Here is a 789-nt window from a genome sequence, read left to right on the forward strand (position 1 = left end):
GATGTAGTGTGGTGATGTAGTGTAGGAGTGATGTAGTATAGCATAGTGAAGAGAAGTTATGTGGAGATGTAGTGTTGGAGTGATGTAGTATAGCATAGTGAAGAGAAGTTATGTGGGGATATAGTGTGGAGATGTAGTGTAGGAGTGATGTAGTATAGCATAGTGAAGAGAAGTTATGTGGAGATGTAGTGTAGGAGTGATGTAGTATAGCATAGTGAAGAGAAGTTATGTGGGGATGTAGTGTGGTGATGTAGTGTAGGAGTGATGTAGTATAGCATAGTGAAGAGAAGTTATGTGGGGATATAGTGTGGAGATGTAGTGTAGGAGTGATGTAGTATAGCATAGTGAAGAGAAGTTATGTGGGGATGTAGTGTGGAGATGTAGTGTGGAGATGTAGTGTAGGAGTGATGTAGTATAGCATAGTGAAGAGAAGTTATGTGGGGATGTAGTGTGGAGATGTAGTGTAGGAGTGATGTAGTATAGCATAGTGAAGAGAAGTTATGTGGGGATGTAGTGTGGTGATGTAGTGTAGGAGTGATGTAGTATAGCATAGTGAAGAGAAGTTATGTGGGGATGTAGTGTGGGGATGTAGTGTAGGAGTGATGTAGTATAGCATAGTGAAGAGAAGTTATGTGGGGATGTAGTGTGGGGATGTAGTGTAGGAGTGATGTAGTATAGCATAGTGAAGAAAAGTTATGTGGGGATGTAGTGTGGGGATGTAGTGTAGGAGTGATGTAGTATAGCATAGTGAAGAGAAGTTATGTGGGGATGTAGTGTGGTGATGTAGTG

Source organism: Pseudophryne corroboree, chromosome 10 (genome assembly GCF_028390025.1).
Source record: "Pseudophryne corroboree isolate aPseCor3 chromosome 10, aPseCor3.hap2, whole genome shotgun sequence".
NCBI classification, from domain to species: Eukaryota; Metazoa; Chordata; class Amphibia; order Anura; family Myobatrachidae; genus Pseudophryne; species Pseudophryne corroboree.